Raw genomic sequence first — 15,535 nt, 5'->3', positions numbered from 1 at the left:
CTAGGAAATGGGATGTGTCAGCACTTTTGTGTGTCTTTCCCACCACTCATCCTCCCTCAAGAGCAGGCATACCAGGATACCTAGCTCCACTATATAGGACTAAACCTAGTAATGCACTTCTTACTGGCGAGGGGCAAGGTAAAGTGAGGGCCTGCCTTTATGTTCTTCCCTACTACTTTGCATTCCTCTGAGTCTCAGTTAAATAAGGATGTTAAGGCTTACTCACTCAGGTGGTTTGAAGATTAAATTAATTGCTATTAGCTCAGCTCTTTGAAGATTTACCCAAAGTGTTAAGTATTATTGAATGGATGTGGAAGTCTTGCTTTTGTTTATTTGAATATCCATCTATGCATGTACCATGTTCCTTTTGCATAGTATCAGTACCAAGATTATGACTGTTAGTACACAGCTCCAGCATAAAGCACTAAAAAGACAACCTGTGAACTACTTTGAATACCTACTGTGGTCTTTGCAATTAAAAGCGGGATTTTCAAAAGCACGCTAGGAAAAGTGGAAGGAGAGCATCCTCAAATCTTACTGATACATTTGCACATTTGTTTTTAACTGAACACTTCATTTTGTTTCAAAAAGTTACTCTAATCTGTCTGTCACATTTTATTTTAAAATGACGTGCTAATCTTTCAAATGGCAATCTTCAGATTCAACTTTCAATTACAGTATTTTAAATTTGGAGGAATTCCACCAAAGTTTCTGGCTGTCACTCCACATTGAAATCATTGTGATGGAGAGCAAGATTTGGCCTGAATCATTTTAAATGCCCTCTAGTGGTAGTTTCAATTATACTATTTATTCATATAGGAAATTGCTTCATTACTGGACTACATTACTTGGAATCTTGAACAGGAAGTTAGTTGCATCTGTCGTTGGAAGGGAAAAAAGTGTAAGGAACTGTTCACAGCAACATCTCTGTCTTTCCTTATTGAAATCAATTATAATAAATTCCACATTTGAACATTGTATGTACTCACATGTTTAAACATTTCTTCACAATTAGCACTAGTTACTACACTTGTTGCCAAAGAACAAAGTCAGGAGAACCATATACCAAAGAGGCTGACCACTCAACTGGTTAAATTGTCATACTACACTGAAGTAAATTGACCTAGCTCCATTGGCATTAGCTGAAGAGCAAACCTCGCTCTCTTACCTCTAGCATCCATCTCTACAACTCAGGACTGAGGCACGTTGGTGGATTGTTATGGAAAAAGCTGCCAATGCATGTGCTACACCAGCTATATGTATAAACAGAGTACTTCATTCTCCAGAGCTCTAAATCCAATAACTTTCACCAACACTAAATTCCTATTAAAGATTTTTTTTCAGATTTTCTTCCTTCCTTTATTATTTTTCAAAATAAATACACAAATGGTGCAATCTATACCTATAATAGGAAACAATACTCAAATAGTCCAATGATCAGATAGCAGTATAGGATAAAAAGAAAAACAAGACAATAAAATAAGAATGGGTAAACCCAATGGAATTTTGAGAGAGACAAAATGGTGGGAGCTTTGTGCCAGAAGAAATATTGTAAAAATAAACAGTTAGCTTCAGATTAACCTTCAGTCTTTTAAAAAAGCTTTATTTCTGCTAGTCAACTATCAGAGTCCAGCCAGTCCTCTTCACTGAGAGCCCTTAGGAGATTATTAAATGTAATAATGAAACTGGTGAAGAGGACATCCCCACCGTCTGGCCTCTGCCAAGCAACTGCCCATTCTCCTGAGTGACCCATAGATTAAAAAGTCTTTTACCCTTATATTTTACATCCAGTTTTTCTGAAATGATGCTGACAGTTAGATGCCTTTGTAGTGTCTGAAATGCATGGCACATTATTCTGAAGGTTTCAGTGTTTCTCAAGAGCGTTTCTGCAAGGGAAAGGAATTATTCAAAATGTTCTGAGTTTGTTTTCAGTCCTTGATCTTATGCACAGAGTGTGTTTGGAGTGCTTACCTGAATAGAAGGTTGTCATGGTATAATTCCCCACTCTGAACCTTACTGTCCAAAAGATGGGGTACCAGCATGAATTCCTCTAAGCTCAATTACCAGCTTAGTACTTGTAGAGCTGCCACCAACCAGGAATTCCAGTGCCTGGTACACTCTGGTCCCCCCAAAACCTTGCCCGGGGACCCCCAAGACCCAGTCCCTCTGGATCTTGACACAAGGAAAGTAAACCCTTTCCCTCACCGTTGCCTCTCCCAGGCCTCCCCTCCCTGGGTTACCCTGGAAGATCACTGTGATTCAAACTCCTTGAATATCAAAACAGAGAGGAAAATTCACCTTCCCCCCTCCTTCTCTTTCCCCCTCCCAGACTCTCCCTGAGAGAGAAAGTAATCCTAACACAGAGAGAAATTAACCTTTCTCTCCCCCTTCCCTCCTTTCTCCCCACCAATTCCCTGCTGGATCCAGACCCAGTCCCCTGGGGTCTCACCAGAATTAAAAAAACGATCAGGTTCTTAAACAAGAAAAGCTTTTAATTAAAGAAAGAAAAAAACAATAAAAATTATCTTTGTAAATTTAAGATGGAATATGTTACAGGGTCTTTCAGTTATAGACACTGGGAATACCCTCCCAGCCTAAGTATACAAGTACAAAGTAAAATCCTTTCAGCAAAATACAAATTTGAACTCCTTCCAGCCAAATACACATTTGCAAATAAAGAAAACAAACATAAGCCTAACTCGCCTTATCAGCTAGTACTTACTATTTTCAATCTATAAGAACTTGTATCAGGGAGATTGGAGAGAAACTTGGTTGCACATCTGGTCACTCTTAGAACTCAGAGAGAACAACAACCAAAACTAACAGCACACACAAAAACTTTCCTCCTTCAAGATTTGAAAGTATCCTGTCCCCTGATTGGTCCTCTGGTCAGGTGACAGCCAGGCTCACTGAACTTGTTAACCCTTTACAGTCAAAAGAGACATGAAGTACTCCTGTTCTATTAACCCTTAACTATCTGTTTATGACAAAGGTGCTTATCATAAGTATCTATTTTAAACACAGAGTCTTGAGAGCATAACACAAATTATAATAGACATTCAAGAGACACTTGCAAAGGCAGACTCATATTAGATAAGAGAACACCTTTATTGAATAAAACCTATTATACTGTGCATAATCATCTTCAGAATTAAACCTGGCCAAACTGATCACTTCAAAAAGGAATGGATTCTCTAGACTGAGCTCCTCAAGGGAGGGATTGTGCCTTCCACATTTGTAGGAGCTAAACAGCAATAATAACATCCTTGTCCCATTGGAAAAGGTGGTTACAAGAGGCATACATGATATTTGCCTTCCAAATATGTGACAACAAAGGTACAACATGAGAAGCAGAACCAAAAATAACACTGAAGGAAGCATAAAAGGTTCTAATGTGAATTTCTACAACATGCCTAACATTTTCTAAAACCTTAGTTTCACAATAGGGTGTTTGTGTTGGGTAAAATGATAAAGAGTGGAATAACAGAGGATTTGTGTTCAACAGAAGTAAGTTTTGGTTTAAGATAAGTAATATATGGAGACAGACTCTGTATATCACCACTGCTTTGCTTTGAAAATGTGCCTGTGAGATCATTTAAAAGTAATCCTTTGGAGAAGGAATGACCAGCTGATGACATATAGACCACTTTCAATCAAAGACCCTTTTTGCAATGCATATACAGTATGGCAGAGTTACATTTCCCAACTCATGTGTGACTTGTCTCGACATTAAATTGTTCCATAGTGCACAAAGTGCTTGGGTGCTGGCTGGTGAGTCTTGCCCACATGCTCAGGGTTTAGCTGATCGCCATATTTGGGGTCGGGAAGGAATTTTCCTCCAGGGCGGATTGGCAGGGGCCCTGGAGGTTTTTCGCCTTCCCCTGCAGCGTGGGGCACGGGTCGCTTGCTGGTGGTTTCTCTGCAGCTTGAGGTCTTCAAACCAGTTTTGAGGATTTCAATAACTCGATCCTGGGATAGGGGTTGTTATAAAATTGGATGGGTGGGGTTCTGTGGCCTGCCTTGTGCAGGAGGTCAGACTAGATGATCAGATTGGTCCCTTCTGACCTATGAGTCTATGAGTCTATGAGTCTATAAAGTGTACTGTGAGGCATTATGATGCATGGGTTACAACATCAGACTTAGGGTATGTCTACACTAAGAAATTGGGTTGAATTTATAGAAGTTGATTTTTTAGAAATTGATTTTATACAGTTGATTGTGTGTGTCCTTACTTAAGACCATTAACTTGGCAGAGTGCGTCCACAGTACCGAGGGTAGCGTTGCCTTCCAGATCATTGCACTGTAGGTAGCTATCCTATAATTTCCACCACCAATTGGAATTCTGGGTTGAGATCTCAATGCCTGACGGGTCAAAAACATTGTCGCAGGTGGTTCTGGGTAAATGTCATCAGCCCCGCCCCTCTTGTGAATCAACAGCAGACTATCATTTTGATCCTTTTTTCCTGGGTTACCCGTGCAGGCGCCATACCACAGCAAGCATGGAGCCCACTCAGCTCACCGTCACCGTACATCTCCTAGGTGCTGGCAGACTCATAGACTCATAGACTTTAGGGTCAGAAGGGACCAATATGATCATCTAGTCTGACCTCCTGCACAAAGCAGGCCACAGAACCCTACCCATCCATTTCCATAACAGACCCCTAACCTATGTCCGAGTTATGGAAATCTTCAAATTGTGGTTTGAAGACCTCAAGCTGCAGAGAATCCACCAGCAAGTGACCCATGCCCCACGTGCAACTACATTGCTATACAGCAGCAGCTCATTGCCTTTTGGCAGCAGATGATTCATTACAATTTGGTAGCCATCGTCGTCATCTCCTGGGTGCTCTTTTAGCTGACCTCGGTGAGGTTGGTCAGGGCACGTGGGCAGACCTGGGTGCTCCTGGCATACCTTGGTGAGGTCTGTCAGGGGCACCTGGACATAAATGGCACCTAGACTGACTCCAGGTCAGTCTCTTTTTAAGTTTCATCTCATAGAGATTCAGTCCTTCCTGCAATCGTACTGCACTGTCTTCTGGCGAGCAGCCAGGAGACGACAATGGCTAGCAGTCGTACTGCACCGTCTGCTGCCAACCTAACATGTATAAGAGAGATGGAGTGGATAAAAACAAGAGAGACCAGATTTGTTTTGTATTCATTTGCTCACTCTCCCTTCCTTTGTGACAAGGAGGGGTGGAATAGTTCAGTGGTTTGACCATTGGCTTGCTAAACCCAGGGTTTCAAGTTCAGTCCTGGAGGGGGCCATTCTGTGTGGTGTGTGTGTTATTCCTTGATGCAAACCCCTCCTTTGTTGATTTTAATTCCCTGTAAGCCATGTCATCAGTCACCCCTCCCTCCAGCAGATCAATCATTTTGCACCTTTTTTCAGCACAGATGCCATAGCACGGCAAGCATGGAGCCCACTCAGATCACTCTAGCAATTATGAGCACTGTAAACACCACATGCATTATTCTGTGCTATATGCAAAACCAAAACCTGCAAAAGCAAAACCAGGCAAGGAGGCGACAGCAGTGCAGTGACGAGAGTGATGAGGCCATGGACAATGTGGACATCATGGTGTTAATAGGGCAGGTTCATACCATGGAATGCCGATTCCGGGCCCAGGAAACAAGCACGGACTGGTGGGACCACATAGTGTTGCATATCTGGGATGATTCCCAGTGGCTGCAAAACTTTTGCATGCGTAAGGGCACTTTCATGGAACTTTGTGACTTCCTTTCCCCTACTCTGAACTGCAAGAATATCAAGATAAGAGCAACCCTCCCAGTTCACAAGCGAGTGGCAATAGCCCTCTGGAAGCTTGCAACGCCAGACAGCTACCGGTCAGTCGGGCATCAATTTGGAGTGGACAAATCTACTGTGGGGGCTGCTGTGACCCAAGTAGCCAACGCAATCAAAGAGCTGCTGATATCAAGGGTAGTGACTCTGGGAAATATGCAGGTCATAGTGGATGGCTTTGATGCAATGAGATTCCCTAACTGTGGTGGGGCGATAGACGGAACCCATATCCCTATCTTGGGACTGGACCACCAAGGCAGCCAGTACATAAACCGCAAGGGGTACCTTTCAATGGTGCTGCAAGCACTGGTGGATCACAAGGGATGTTTAACCAACATCACTGTGGGATGGCCAGGAAAGGTACATGACACTCACATCTTTAGGAACTCTGGTCTGTGTGAATGGCTGCAGCAAAGGACTTAATTTCCAGACCAGAAAATAACCTTTGGGAATGTTGAAATGACTACAGTTATCCTTGGGGACCTAGCCTACCCCTTAATGCCATGGCTCATGAAGCCGTACACAGGCAGCCTGGACAGTAGTTCAACTGTTCAACTATAGGCTGAGCAAGTGCAGAATGATGGTAGAATGTGCATTTAAAAGTGCACTGGCACAGTTTACTGACTCTGATAGACCTCAGAGAAACCAATATTCCCTTTTTTATTACTGCTTGCTGCTTGCTGTGTGCTCCACAATATCTGTGAGAGTAAGGGGGAGACGTTTATGGTGGGGTGGGAGGTTGAGGCAAATTGCCTGGCCATTGATTACACGCAGCCAGACATCAGGGCAGTTAGCAGAGTACAGGAGGGTGCAGTGTGCATCAGAGAAGCTTTGAAAACCAGTTACATGACTGGCCAGGCTACGGTGTGAAAGTTCTATTTGTTTCTCCTTGATGAACACCCTCCCTCCCCCGTTCACTCTACTTCCCTCTAAGCTAAACATCCTCCCCTCCCCCTTTGATCACCGATTGAAGAGGCAATAAAGTCATTGTTGCTTCACATTCATGCATTCTTTATTAATTCATCACACAAATAGGGGGATAACTGCCAAGGTAGCCCAGGAGGGGTGGGGGTAGAGGTAAGGACAAGGCCACACTTCAGTTTAAAACTTACTGAATGCCAGCTTTCTGTTGCTTGGGCAGTCCTCTGCAGTGGAGTGGTTGGGTGACCGGGGGCTCCCCCACGCATTCTTGGGCATCAGGGTGAGGAGCTATGGAACTTGGGTAATAGGGTGGTTGGTTACACAGGAGCGGTGCTCATGCTGCCTTTCCTGCACCTCAACCATATGCCGGAGCAGATCAGTTTGTTCCTCCAGTATCCTCACCACTGCCTCTTACCTTCTGTCAGCAAGCTGATGCCACCTATCATCTTCAGCCTGCCGGTTATTATCTTCAGCTTGCCACCTGTCCTTGCATTCATATTGTGTTTCCTGGACTCTGACATTGTCTCCCTCCATGCAGTCTGCTGTGCTCTTTCAGTGTGGGAGGACTTCATGAGCTCAGAGAACATTTCATCTCGAGTGCGTTTTTTTCGCCTTCTAATCTTTGCTAGCCTCTGGGAAGGAGAAGATAGTGTCTGCATTGAAACATTTGCAGCCGGTAGAGGAAAAAAAAGGGAGCGTGATAGTTAAAAAGACACATTTTAGAGAATAATGGGTAGACTCTTTCACAGTAAACCTTGCTGTTAACGTTACATAGCATATGTGCTTTTGGTACAAGGTCGCATTTTGCCTTTTATTGAGGGTATGCTGGTTTGGTGTGAGAGATCACTCAGGCAGGACTGGGCAACAGAATTTCGCTTGCAGGCAGCCATGGTAAGACACAGTCTTTTGGCTTCTTTAACCTTCATAACATGTGGGAATGGTTTTAAACAGCAGTGCCCTCATTTCCCATACCAAGCAGCCATTGGGTTGGCCATTTAAAATGAGTTGGCCATTTGAAAGGAGGGGCTGTGGTTTTCAGGTTAACATGCAGCACAAACCCAACTAACTCCCCCCCCACACACACACACAATTCTCTGAGATGATTGCTTCACCCCTTCCCCCAGCGCATGGCTAACAGTGGGGAACATTTCCCCACAGGCAAACAGTCGAGCAGGAACGGGCATCTCTGAATGTCCCCTTAATAAAATCACTCTATTTCAACCAGGTGACCATGAATGATATCACTCTCCTGAGAATAATACAGAGAGATAAAGAACGGATGTTGTTTGAATGCCAGCAAACACCAGGACCATACGCTGTGTTATGCAGTGATTCCAGACTACGTGCTACTGGCCTGGTTTGGTAAAGTGTCCTACCATGGGGGATAGAATAAGGCAGCCCTCCCCAGATACCTTTTGCAAAGGCTTTGGGAGTACATCTAGGAGAGCTTAATGAAAATGTCCCTGGAGGAGTTCCGCTCCATCCCCAGACACATTAACAGACTTTTCCAGTAGCTGTACTGCCGCAAATTCCAGGGCAAATTAATCATTAAACATGCTTCCTTTTAAACTGTGTATAATATTTACAAAGGTACACTCATCAGAGGTCCCTCCTCCACCTGGTGGGTCCAGGAGGCAGCCTTGGGTGGGTTTGAGGGACACTGGCTTCAGATCCAGGGTGAGAAACAGTTCCTGGCTGTTGGGGAAAACCTTTTCTCCACTTGCTGTGAGCTATCTTCCTCATCCCCAAACCCCGCATCCCTGTTGTGTGCTACTCCATTGATGGAGTCAAAGCACTGGGTTGGGTAGTGGTGGCTGCACCTCCTAGAATGGCATGCAGCTCGTCAAAGAAGCAGCATGTCTGTGGCTCTGACCTGGAGAAGCAGTTTTTGGTAGGCTTGCCTCAGCTCTTTAAGTTTCATGTGGCACTGCTGTGGGTCCCTGTTATGGCCTCTGTCCTTCATGCCCATGGAGATTTTTTTCAAATGTTTGAGCATTTTGTCTTTCGGAACGGAGCTCTTTTGCGATTCTGGGACACCATCATGGTCACCTCTGCTGATGCGAGCTGCACTCACCTGCAGATTGCCAAGCTGGTCAAACAGGAAATGAGATTCAAAAGTTCACAGGCCTTTTCCTGTCTACCTAGTCAGTGCATCTGAGTTGAGAGTGCACACAATTGAGCACTCTGGGATAGCTCCGAGGCCAATACTGTCGAATTGTGATCACACTACCCCACACTATCCCAGATTCGCCCCGGCAAGGTTGATTTCAGCGCTAATCCCCTCATCGGGGGAGGAGTACAGAAATCGATTTTAAGAGCCCTTTAAGGCGAAAAAAAAGGGCTTCGTCGTATGGACGGGTGCAGGGTTAAAGTGATGTAATGCTGCTAAATTCAACCTAAACTTGTAGTGTAGACCAGGGCTCAGTCAGGTTATGTTCCTGAATCTGCTGTTTGCCTCCAGTGTACTTTGGGGCATGTCGCTTACCTCCTCTGTGCCTGAGTTTCCTCAGCCTTATCATGGGAACAATAATATTGCCCTATCTTTCAGATTAATGAATGAAAAGTTCCAAATATCTTTGATTCATGAACTGCCAAAAACACTACACCAAACACAGTTGTGAACTCAAAAAGAAAAGCATGCCAAAGAGTCAGGTCCACTAGGGATTTTGCTATCTATTACTGTTGATTTTATATGGAAGGCCTTCAGATGTTAGTGATGGGTGGCAGTATAAAACCTTCAGATGTTTGCAAAGCTCAGACGTTTTTAAGCTTGGAATGATCTAATCATTTCTAAATATGAGATACTAAGCAACTCCTGTGAAATCCTAACCATGCTGAATTCCCAAATATACCTGCTGATTAACTTGGCAATATGGGAAAACTCATGGAGCAATAAGCCCTGGGTAGATCATTTAATAATACCTTGGGGTTTTTTAAAAAGAATTAAAATTATTAAGGAAACCAGAGCTTTGTAAGTTTTATAAGTATTTATTCGAGATGGACAAAACTAGAGTAATTTATGGTTGATATTTTGCAAAGACTCAGTGGGGTGTGTTTTGCTTTCAGATAACTGGACCACTTTTAGCCCATGTCAACTTTATATTTCTACACAAAAATACAGTGATCAACTGCTACAAATATATTTAGTGTTTTATGAATTTGCCTACTGCATTCTTGCAAACAGACCCGAGAAACCCTGCATTTGCTACATCAAAGGATTCTTCAGCTTTCACTGTTCTATTCATGCTCCTTTAGCCTGTCTTAATTGTATACTAGTGCTGCTGTTTGAGCATCTGTTCCCTGCCGCACTGAATCACCAGAAAACAGCTCCTCTCTCCTTTCTGTGTGACAGATCCAAGCTTAGAGGAAGTGCACATTGTGGAAACACTGATTCAGTGTGGCAGGGGACAAGCGGCCTGGCAGAAGTGGTAATGTGCATTTAAAAACTGAAAAGAATAAAAAAGATGTGGATGAGGCTAGCAGGCAATAGCGAGATGGAAGAGAATACAAGGGAGAGATGCAGAAGACAACTACTTGACCAAAACAGCAAATAACCCGCCTAAGCTAAAAATAGTGTTAAACATCTATTAACAAAGATACAGATTCCAATGCCCTCTAGACAAGCTCCCTCTGCTTAGACAGAGCAGTCAGTGAGCCAGATCCCAGCCCATTCTTTGGCTTATTTATATTTTTCCAGTAGCCAAAAGAGCCTTAAACTTTTAATTGGCAGCTAACGATTCAACTGCAGACTAAGCCATATCCCTGTATTGTTTTGTCTGTTCTTTTATGACCCAATCCAGCTCCCACTGAAATCAACAGGAGTCTTTCTATTGGCTTCAATGGGCTGGGCTCTTAGGCACTATTGGTAGCTTTGTTTTGTAGACAGGGCCAGCTCTGACCTTTTTGCTGCTCCAAAGGAAACAAAAAACAAAAAACAGGGTACAGCATGGCCGGACCCAGAGGCAAAGCAAAAAAAAAACCCCCAAAACCCCGGGTGCAGGGCGGCTGGATCCAGAGGCAAAGCTAAATAAATAAATAAACCAGAAGGCGCAGGGCGGCTGGACCAGGAGGCAAAGCAAAAAGACCCCAAAAACCCTGGGTGCAGGGCGGCTGGACCCAGAGGCAAAGCAAAGAAAAAAAAAGGAGAAGAGGACAGCCGGGTCGCCTTAGGATTGGGCGGAAGCCGCCCCTTAGAATCTGATGCCCCAAGCACGAGCCCTGGTTGCAGAGTACTGAAGTGAACTGAAGCAATAAGTGGCACTCCCCTACAGGCCTGCCAGAGTAACAGCAGAAGCTCCTCATGGTGCCCTGTAGTTTCAGGACTGCTTCACATTCAATTCACATTTTTAAATAGGCTCGAAATTTACTTTAAATAAAATGAAATTCTGGCTTCTGCAGAAGTTGATGTGATTGGCCACACTTGTCCTGGAAATCCTCCTACTTAGTGAGGCCTGTGAACAAGTGGGATATTTATATAATGCTATAAATACACACACACACACACACACACACACACACACACACACACACACACAGAGCGAGAGAGAGAGAGAGAGAAGATTTGGATGTTTTTTTTCCTGGGCTTACAATGGGAAATACTACTAAAACTAGTAAAAAGGTCAGAAGAAAACTGGCCCACTTTTGTGGGTGTAAACATATCTGTGTTAGTGCACTGCATGTCTGCATTTGCTATACATAGAATTCAAGTTTTTATTCATTTACTAAAGCAGGTCAACTATTATGTAATAGTCTAACTACAAAATCTGTACAATATATTTCTCCATGTAACAGTTCTATTACTATACTAGTTAATGTCAGTTTGCATCATATTTCCAAAAGAGGAACGACAGATAAAAGATTTGTTGCATGTCAAGAAAATACATTGTTGGAAAATAGTCAAGCATTCATACTGGTTTATATGTTTTATCTCCCCGAGGCATGCATACAATCTGGGCTGAGCCCTCATCAACTCCTAAGCCAAGTACAAATAGGTCTAAGTGATTACTTGCAGAAACCACTTTCTGAACTAAGCAGTCACAGTGAGTCAATTGGTGATACTCTCCCTTATAGGTCCTTCTGAACCCACGGATTAACAGAGGCTGTACTGTTGGAAGAGGCTGTCTTTTACAAGACCAAGATTTTCTGCTATTCTTCACTTCCTATCCTAAACTACCATATAGCAATATACAGTGTTAAACAGATGCCCAGTGCCACACAGATGTGGGTACACTCCACTGGTAGGTAAGTGATTCCTCTACCACATATGTATTGCTTAGGATCCTTTGAGTTGAAAAGTTTAGAAACCCTTCTGGATAAAACTCTGCTGGACTCTTCATAAATGTAAAATATTGTATTAGTCTTGCTGTCATTAGTAGTGTTATTAGAGCTGTCCAGGGAAGAAAGGGGATAAGAGAATGAGGGAATGTGTGCTTCCCCCCGACACACACACACACACACACACACACTTTTTTAAAATTCAAAGTTTCAAAATATGAAAAAAAAAATGACAAGTTTTATAGCTGGTCAAAAATCATGGGGTATTGAGGGTCAGGTGGTGAAAAATCAAATTACAAAATTTTGTCAAAGTGTTTTTTTCCACTTTGAAAATTTCATCTTTGACAAAATGTGACCAACTCTAATTACAACAGTACACTTTAACCATGTAATCTTAAACACAGTAAAGGATATCCACTACAATTTAAATGCAAGCAAATCTTTTATCTGTCTTTCCTATTTTGGAAATATGACACAAACTTAATAGCTAATACAGCAATAAAAATGTTCCAAGAAGAAATTTATTATACATTAATCTCTAGATTCTGTATTTAGACTGGAAATGATTACATGATAATAGAGTAAATGCTTTGCTAAGTGTATAAAAACTTAAAGTGTTGTGTATATCAAATGCAGACATGCTAAGGAATAAATCTCCAGTGTACTAATTTATCTGATTACAGAATGAACTTTCTTAAATGAAATCTTCTGAAACAAACTTGGCATAGTGAATAGGTCATTATTAGGGGGTCTATGGTATCTTGGGCAAGCTCAGTATGACCCTAATAAATCATAGCTGGGAAAAGGCTCAAGAGAAACCCATCAAAGTCTCTCTCCACTATGTCTGACACTAGGCCCGCTAATGGGGCGGGGTGGGGGCAATTTAAAAGGCCCCCAGGCCTCAGAGTAGGACACAGGGCTCCTAGGCATGCGCAGGGTGGTACTGGTGGTGGCAAAGGCAGACGGGTGACCATGTGGAAGCCCTGGCCATGCCAGAAGAGCACCCATTTACTATTCTGCCCTAGGACCCGGAATTGCTGTTGGTGGGTCAGTCTGACACATTCTGGGAGCTTAAAAAGTTTCCAATCTGGTACACCAAAATTTGCCCAAACTATCATGATATCTGAATGCTGAAGATAGCAGGTGCTTTAGAAACATCTCACAGATTGTTTTCATGAGATGATGTATTTAACTGTAATATCGGGCAAGTCTTCTTTGTACACAGCCTGAGTAACTGAGCTGCACACTGAAGAGGCCAGTCACTAAGCTGCAGAGCAGCAAGAGTGTCTTTCCATCAACACTACTATAGCTTCAGGCCTGCAGTAGCCCTCAGAACCATTCAGAGGTGAGGTGGCTAGTGGATCCACTGGCAAGTTTCAGTCCTTCTCCCTAACCCACCACCAAAACACCCATCTGTGCTCAGTCAAGTTGGTTGAAAAATGAGAACACTAGTCACAAAATAGGTGAAAAATGTGCTTTTTTTTTTTCAAATCTAAATTCTGAGGGTGGGAAGAAAAATCCATGTAAACAACTGATATTTCTTAGTTTCAATAGTCACATGGATGGATCCCTGTAGAACAAGATCTGCAGGGTATATTGCAGTGCAGATACAGCAGCACAGACTCTCTGTATCCTTCCCATGCGCCATGAAGTAGCATGGGTAACTACTTCCCTTGGGTCCCTTTGCACCATGGATTGGCCCCTAATAGTTACTTGAGAATCATATTGTTTTTTGTCTACAATGGTCTTACCGAGCATTACTATCTGTATTGTTTGAAAATGTTGAATTGCTGTGCTTGGGATTGAAGGGAGTGGATATGTAGAACCATCTTATCAAGTACTAAAAAGTTAAAGTTAATTTTAATTATAACCCAGAAGATGTATTAACTGGTAAAGTGACGTAAAATGGTGTCAGGGAATTTCACACACTTTTCCCTTGAATAAGGCCATATCTACACTAGCGAGCTTACCGTGGCACAGCTGTAATGATGTAGCTGAGCCACTGAAAGATCACTTATCTAGCCTCTCTCCACTGGCCAGAGAGAGCTCTCCCACTGACATAACAAAAACACCTCCATGAGTGGCACTTCTGGTGGTGTAACTTATGTCGCTGGGGGAGTGTTTTTTTCTCACCCCGGAGCAGCATAAATTATACAGAAAAAAGTGGTGGTGCCTAAAAATGTGATCAACCTAGGTACAACACTTAGGCATGCCCTTTGTGGCATAGCTAAGTCACCCTAACCCCCAGTGTAGACACAGCTAGGTTGATGGAAGAATTCTTCCATTAAATAGTGGACACCTTTCAGAGAGGTGGGTTCACTACAACGACAGAAAAAACAACGCTTCTGTGAAGCTGTAGCATCCTAGCATAGATAGATGTATCTATAAGTCGCCTTTAAAAGAAGACAAACAGCACTTTCTGGGCCTGATACTTCACCGTCTTGCACCATGTGGCATCATTTAAACTTGTGATAAAATGGTGGCAAGTGCTGCTGTTCAGACTTTGCATGGGTGTAAATGATGACACAAGGCAGTGGAGAATCCAGCCTCTGTGGTTGATTTACACAAGCACTTGTGTCCAGCAGTCACTACAATTTATTACAGTGCAGTATTAGAGGGTTAGGCCCAATTTTTTTTTTTTAATTTTGAAAAGTGATTTAGGCTTTACACTGCTGGAGCAACATCTAAGTAGCTTTAAAAACCTGAGCCAGAGCAACTACAGAAATAGAATGTTAACTTTAAAAGGCATCAGTATGGAACCGATAAGCTATTACAACAGGAAGAGATTTGTATTGGTTACAGTTCAGTCTTTTTTGGCAAGTAAAGCAGGGTTTCTTAATCTGAGAGATGAGTCCAGCTGGGAAAGATGATTGTCAAACAAGTTCATGAAGTGTGGGACAAAGTTGGATGATACAAGTTTCATGACAAATGCAATTCCACTGAATTCAATAAAGATCAGCCTGGTTTACACTGATGTGTATGTGAGAATAAAACCAGGCCCAAACTGCTTTAAAATGGTGTTCCAAAAGTACTCTCACAATACCTGTAGAGAGGCATTTTGGTGCCCTTCAAATGTACTCATATCATTTTCTGAGGTTTTTGGATGTCATATTGAGAAAACCATGTTAAAATCCCTATTATAATCTCAGAAGAAAGCTAAACTCAGAAAATAGATGTCTCCCTTGGTCTCCATATGTAACATGATCCCGTGAGGAGAAATAGAAATGTCTAAATTAGTGCCCCCTCCCCGCATTAACTTATTTTCTTGTTAATAATTCTCTTGTTTTGCCACTTTTGAAGTAAAAAGTATGAAAAAAAATCAAGCATTGCATTCTTAGCTTGGTTCTTCTATCACTCCATAACCTAAAGTTATGGACTGCAAATTAAAAAAAAGGATGATTGAGATTAACATGCAATACACCACTTTGGGATGGCATCTTAATATCAAGTTCCTTCAGATCAGTTCTGGTCAGTAAAATTAAGTAGGTAAGTTAAACAAGTCTCCTCTGAACTTAAGCCCACAGTGGCTAGTGTGGTTTG

Source organism: Gopherus evgoodei, chromosome 9, assembly GCF_007399415.2.
Source record: "Gopherus evgoodei ecotype Sinaloan lineage chromosome 9, rGopEvg1_v1.p, whole genome shotgun sequence".
NCBI classification, from domain to species: Eukaryota; Metazoa; Chordata; order Testudines; family Testudinidae; genus Gopherus; species Gopherus evgoodei.
This window is presented reverse-complemented; position numbering follows the sequence as displayed.